Consider the following 6628-nt stretch of genomic DNA (forward strand, 5'->3'; position numbering starts at 1 on the left):
TTGTACGAAAGGATTCTTTGCTGGTTTAGAAACTATACTTACAACATGAACTTATTTGTGAATTATTTACCATCAATTAATCCGCTCGTCATTGGACCAAATAATGAGCTCAGGTTCTTGGAGATCGGATTACCTAAAAGCTTCGATGGCATACCTTAATGACATAAGTTTCGATTACAGACCTCTATTGTTGGTGTCTAATTCAGAATCTCCCAAGTCAAAAAGAAAATTTTGCTTCCAGAAGAGATGGTATGATAATGAGGAGGTAGTGGCCTTGGTTAAAGAGACTTGGAAGCTAGATTGTGAGGGAACCCCAATGTTCAAACTCCACCAAAAATTAAAGAGGTGTAGGCATGCTATATTTACTGGCAGAGAATGAATGCTTCTAATTCGCAGGCACAAATTAAGTTATTGAGCTCTTGGCTGGTTGAGGAGTTAGAATAAGGGAGCAGGGCTTATGGTATTGTAGTTTGGCAGTGAGAAGAGGAGCTATAAGAGGCCTATCTAATAGAGTAAAAGTACTGGAGGGAGGAGGCTAGAGTTTCTGAAGTAGGGCGATAATAATACCAAATATTTTCACTTTAAATTTCATATTAGAAATCGAAAGAATCGTATAACTAGTCTAGAGAATGAGAGTGGGAAATGTAAATTAGATGCGATAGGTATAGCAGAGATTGCCCAGCCTTATTTTGAAGATTTGTTCAAGTCTTCTAACCCAATCAACCCAAATGCTGAAATAGTAGATATGCTAGTAAAAATTAACAATAGCACTAGCAGAAAATTAATAAGAATTGTGCAGAAGAAGAGATAAATTAAGGAGAGTAAGAATGTGATCTTGCCATTTTAGTTGTTAGAAAGAATGGTTTGAGCATTTGAAGTGTTGTTTGTTCAGTTGATGAGAATTGAGAGGAGAGGATTTTAAGTAGGTTTGAGTTGAAATTATGGAAATTGTGGATCGAAAACATTTTAGCAGAAAATGAACTAGGCACGCATTTAGAACAAATTAGGATTAAATGAAGAATGTGATTTGGAATGCAAGGTAAGATTAAATGAAAGTCGAAACACATCATTTTTTCTCTTACAACTACTAATACGTAAATTAAAAATTTAGAATTACTCAGTAACCTTGAACTTTACCAAAATTTGGCCACTAGAAAATAATATTAACAGAGATAACCATAATTTTTTCTTTTTTAAATGGATTGGATAGTCCCCAATCATAAACATTACAAATTCATTCACACCATACTCACACACACAATATTTAAGGGTTTCATCCATTACTTGGTCTAACCAAGTTTTTAACCATTACAAACTTATCCACACCACACTCATTTATACACACAATATTCAAGAATTCCATCCACACTTGTTGCAAGACATACATGATGACCATAAAATTAAAGTCTTGCTTGAAGATGATACTAAAAAGTTAATCTTAGTGGACCAATAATATAAAAACATCAAACAAGCCCAGCTTCTAACCCAAAGAATGTATCATACAGTGGTTGATTCAAAGTTTCTGGCAAATAAAATGCAAACATGCCACCCACAATTCCACACACAGCAAACACCACGAATGGAAGCCTTTCCAAAACCACCACCACTTGTGACAATATCGCCCCGATTTGCCCCGCCTGTGTCATGCACCCTAGTGCGGTGTTCTTCACCACTGTGGGGAACAACTCGGCCGTGTAAATAAATAATAATTTGTAAGTTCCTGCCATCCCAAATATCCCCAATATACCACACACCATTCTTACTAACTTTCACACTCCAACATTCCCCATTAAACTACCTAACAAACAAAACAAACCATTGAACCACATTGTCCCTATTGCCAACGGCTTTCTCCCAAACTTGTCCAACAAAATCACCGTTATCCCATACACCGGCATCTCCGCCACCACGTTCAGCACCACGTTCATGTCAAGGTTAGTATCAAGATTCACCACGTTCAAGCTCAGACCATAGTACACAATAGCGCAAAAGAAGCTAATTGCCACCATTAGAATCAACCTTATTCTAGTGATTGGGGATCGAAGCATGTCAACGATAAAACCACCAACTGCATCTTTATTTTCCAAAGAATTGTTCTTATAGGCCAAGGTTAGTGCTTCTATTTTTACTTCTTCTTCTACTTCGACTTTTTTGCCGAGTGCAAGAAGAACACCACTAGAGAAGTGTTTTTCATTGGTAAAAGCAATAGTGGACATGATTTTCATGACTTCGGTTACTCTTCTGCGAACAAAGTGGTTCTTGGAGACTCTGAGAGGAAAGGGATGACAAGGATCAAGAAGAGAATGGAGGAGATGGAGGACGCAATGTAAAGCTCGCGCCATGTTTGGAAGACATAGGCAACGGCGGAGAGGATGGCAATGCCGATGGAGAAGAAGTAGAAGGTGGACATTCCGGCGATGCCACATTTTGTGGGGCCAATATTTTCGATGGCAAAGACGAATGCACATAGGCCAACGCCACCAGTGCTAAAGCTGGTGAGAAAGCGGAGAATGACGTAGATCCAATAGTTTGGGGAGAATGTTGTGAGGCAACCAAAGATGGTATTTAAGGCACAAACCACCATTAGTGATTCTTTTCTTACAAGAAATGAGTCTGATAGGTGACCAAATATTCCAGTACCTAAAAATATAAATTAATTCTATGATTAAACAACAATAATAATACTAGTATATAAATTATTTTTTACATTGATATCAAAATTACTTTCATAATTTTGAACCTACATCATTTCTCTTTTTTGTGATTAATTGATTCTTTTTATGAGTATTTTGAATATGCAAAATATATATATATTGTAGAAGATTATATTTTAGAATTAAACTTTTAGTTTATGAAAGTACTTTTAGATTAAGAAAGTGTTCAGAATTATTCAAAAAAAATCTAATTATATTACGGTATCTTTTATGTAAATTTAAAAACAAAATATTTTCTATTTTTATTTTTTAAAATATTTTGTTATTAAATATTATATATAGTCTAAGATAGAAAATATTTATTTTTCTAGTAATGCAAATATTTTAAGGAAAATACGATAAATTTATACTTTTTAATTTTAAAATTGGACTAACAATAATATTTTTTAATATTATTAGGACCTGGTATGTTTTACTATAAAATAGAGTTGGATAATTAGATTTAAGGCTTTACAAATCTAAATGTTAAATTTATAGTTTTGATTTTTTTAAATATACAAATTTAATCCTTAAATTATGTTGTACTAAATTTTAACACTAATTAAACTTTTCTATTTATGTTATACGAAATTTTAAAATTTGCGAATTAGATTTATTAATTAAATAAAAAAAATAACAACTATAAAAAAAGACATCAAATTATCATTACATTATAGGAAGATGTTCATACGTGTCACTCTACTTACTTGGAATATGATTCAATTTCTACTAGTAGTCAAGATTTGATGAATAAAAATATTGTGCATATCAATTTTAGAAAATGTGAAAAAGTCTGCAACAAATTTTTCTTTTTTTCAGTTTGGAATGGATGAAAATATCTAATCTATCCAATTTAGACTATTTCATTATAATATATAATGAGTCAGTCTATCCATGACTTATGTGAATTATGTTAAGCCATTTTTTTTCAAACAATTTTTTACAGTGAAATTTTATTTTTTATTTTTTATTTTTTTAAATTAACTCTTAAATACATATGTTATCATTAATTTTATAAAATTAAAAGTTTATTAAAAAAATCGATGAAAAATAATGCTAGAATATTTAATTTTTCTCATTTTTTCATGTTTCTCAAATTTTTTTAATTTGTGTAAAATCTTAAAATTTATTATTTTATCTATCATTTTTGTATTTCACCAACAAAATAACAAAATATATCCTAAAAGTTTTAGTCATATTTTGTAATTTTATATATGAAAAATATGTAAATATTTTACTTAAATATTTCGCTCCTATATAAGTAAAATATGCACAAACTGAACCAAAGAGAAAAAAAATCAAAAGAAAAAAATATATTTTGGATTCTATACTAAAAAAATTGTATTTTTACGTTAAATGTATTTCTTATTTTTTATTTTTATCTAAGCTATTTTTCAAACATTACATTAAATAGCTTAAATTTATTATCTTTGTACTTTAAGATTGAAATAATTGAGTTATTCTTTTTATCTCGTAAATCTCAACCTTTTTTTACAATTTTTATTAATTATTAAGACTTTTTTACAAGTTTAAACTATTTTTAATATATATCTTATAATAAATATTTTTTATTTTTATTTTTAGCTTATAAGTTTGTTCACTACAAATAAAGAGTCTATCTTAATTAAAGCGTACGTGTATTTAATATTAACAATTAAATAATATTCTTTTCATATATAATTTTGTTAATCTTTTATCTTTTGAGACCAAATTTATAATTTTTTTCTTGTTAATTTTGATTTGATATATTCATAATTTGTTTTTACAGATTTTATTTTGTAGAAAATAAAGTTGTTAAATTTTCGACTTAACTTTTAAATTTTTACAAAGTTTACGAATTTAGATTAATAAAATAAATTTAATAATTAATTATTTATATTTAAATAAATTAGGATGAATTTGAGTAGATTTCATAAATTTACATAAATATGTATAAAATAAATTAGAATGAATTTGAGTAAATTTCATAAATTCACGTAAATATGTATAAATTTGATAACTCTCGAATATACTATTTTAAACCTATTTTAGTCTCTTAAGTATTAAAACATGTAATTTCATAAAAAAAAATTTCAAATTAAAATTTTAAAATAAAAAAATGATATTTAGCTATATCTAATAAATTTTAGTTTTCAATATCACATGTTTATGATTTATTCAAAGATAGATAATCAGAAAAAAAAATTTCAACTTTCAAGTAATGTTTAAACTAAATTCAAATTCTATTTAGATGATTTATTTGATCAAATCAAACTTGATAATTTAATTATCAAATAATAATTAAAAAATAATTTAACAAATATTAAAATACTTATTAGTAATTATTTAACACTAAACAGATATTAATTTAACAAATAAGCAATTAATGATACCAATTAAGATTGCTATTTAACAATAATTTTCAAAGACATAATAACATGAAGTAATTATCATAATAATTGCACGCCAAAAAAAATTAGTACTATTTTGCATTTTCTCATTAAAATATCCTATTATTAACAAATATTATATATAATAATTATGACCATAAATAATTATCGTATTGTGAGTAAATTTAATAATTATATTTATATGTATATAATTTAATAAATAAGATATATTAATTTTTTTTTCAATGAAAATTATTATTAATAGCAAACATAATTATTCTATTGAGAATTACATACATAACAATTACACTATTTGTTTAGATAACAAAGTGTGAGAACGTTAATAATTTATACCGACACATTTAGTTAATATTATTACTATTTCATTAAATTATTATGATTTAAATTGAAATTTTAAAAAATAATTATTCCGATACTTTTCAAAATGTTAGAAAATAATCATTATTTATATATTATTATATAACAAACTGAATTGCATACATATTATTATTGTATCATTTTTATCTTTTGATATTATAAAACTGAAAAATATAGACATGAAATATCTTTATATTTAATGTGTTTTTAACATTTTTTAATTTTTTTATTTAAATTCATTTGGTAGATAAGATAAATCTAGAAAATAGCAGTTAAAAAGAATTTTACCTGAATCATGAATTACGTTATTTTAGAGATATGACTTTAGTTATTTCACTTATTTGAGAAAATTGAAGAGGAGGGGTATGTAAGGGTGTCAAGGGAATCAGTTGCAGTTGAGTGACTCTATATACTTAAATAGTGAAAGATTATACATAAATGAATTGCGTAAAATGACTCATACCTATGACTATTTAACTTTATTTTAAGGTTTAACTTTACATGAAAAAAAAAGAAGTAAAAGTAAAAGTAACTTACCAATCATACATCCTGCAAAGAATAAGGCTTGGACGAGCACAATTTTAAATTTGTCGCCGCAAATAAGTTCCCATTCTGACACGGTGGCGCTATCGCGTCCAGTAACCCACTCTCACTCTTCTGGCGGGATTCCGCAGGTGTTTCCAACCACTCCGCAGGTGGCGGCAGTGCATCGCCACTCCGACTCGTGGTCGGTGAAGATTATGACTATGGTGTGTGGCAGGCCTTCAGCATCCACGTGAAGCTTGTGAAGATGAAGTGTCTCAACTGCCATTTTTCAAACTCTCCGCAGTATTTTCAGAGCATCTCATCAATGCAGAACTTCTCCGTCTCCGCCTCCCTCACTGTCATCTACACCAGCAGCGTACTGAACTCGTGGTTGTTCGAGGACAGCGTGGTTGCCAATTTAAAACCCTCTTAGCACAGATGTATGAAATTTGTGTTAATTAACTAGAGTGTGGGTGAAAGAAGGAGAGACAAAGAGATTAGAGAGTGATTAAGTTATTTATAGTTTTGGAGAGTACCATTTAACAGAAGTTTATGAATGTGTTTGACAGAAGTGCTTCATGTGGCAGGTTACTTATATATGTATGTCTCTAATCTAATAGAACTTCAATATTGTCCAATAGAAATTGGGAGCTAATAACATTT

General features: G+C 28.4%; 1 pseudogene; it reads right to left on the bottom strand.

The window, feature by feature from the left end:
• Window positions 1–1463: 1463 nt before the first annotated feature.
• Window positions 1464–6328, bottom strand: LOC107474910 (organic cation/carnitine transporter 4-like; annotated as a pseudogene).
• Window positions 6329–6628: the final 300 nt, after the last annotated feature.

This window comes from Arachis duranensis, chromosome 2, assembly GCF_000817695.3.
Source record: "Arachis duranensis cultivar V14167 chromosome 2, aradu.V14167.gnm2.J7QH, whole genome shotgun sequence".
In the NCBI taxonomy this organism is placed as follows: domain Eukaryota; kingdom Viridiplantae; phylum Streptophyta; class Magnoliopsida; order Fabales; family Fabaceae; genus Arachis; species Arachis duranensis.